Source organism: Crocuta crocuta, unplaced genomic scaffold, assembly GCF_008692635.1.
Source record: "Crocuta crocuta isolate KB4526 unplaced genomic scaffold, BGI_CrCroc_1.0 scaffold282, whole genome shotgun sequence".
Classification (NCBI taxonomy): Eukaryota; Metazoa; Chordata; class Mammalia; order Carnivora; family Hyaenidae; genus Crocuta; species Crocuta crocuta.
The window spans coordinates 3,897,580-3,897,892 of record NW_027529174.1 but is presented as its reverse complement, the minus strand read 5'-3'; the positions used below and the strand labels follow the sequence as shown (position 1 = coordinate 3,897,892).

The window sequence follows — 313 nt, the reverse complement described above, 5'->3', positions numbered from 1 at the left end:
TGGGACCCCCCCCCGGCTGCTGGCGGGAGGGCTGAAGTGAGAAGCAGCGAGGGCGCCAGCCCCGCGGTGCGCTGGGGTTGCGCGCCCTGGCGCAGGGGCGAAGGCGGCGCGGGCGGGCAGGCGGTCTGGAGTAATGACAAACACATTTGGCCCCGAGTGAAGAAGTCGTCGTCGCCTCGCATTCCAGCAAGTGGGATTTGAGGAATTTCGAACTGCGCTCCAAGGGGCCCTCATTGTGCGTTGTGGTCCCCACCCCCACTCGTCTCTGCGCGCCCCCCTTGCCTCCGCGGAATCTTTTTTTTTTTTTTTTTTT

General features: G+C 63.9%; 1 protein-coding gene across 1 annotated transcript in view; it reads left to right on the top strand.

Moving 5' to 3' along the window:
* PDGFRA (platelet derived growth factor receptor alpha) overlaps positions 1-313 on the top strand; it is a 49,956-nt gene that overhangs the window by 1,058 nt on the left and 48,585 nt on the right. The gene's annotated exons all lie outside the window — the stretch shown is intronic.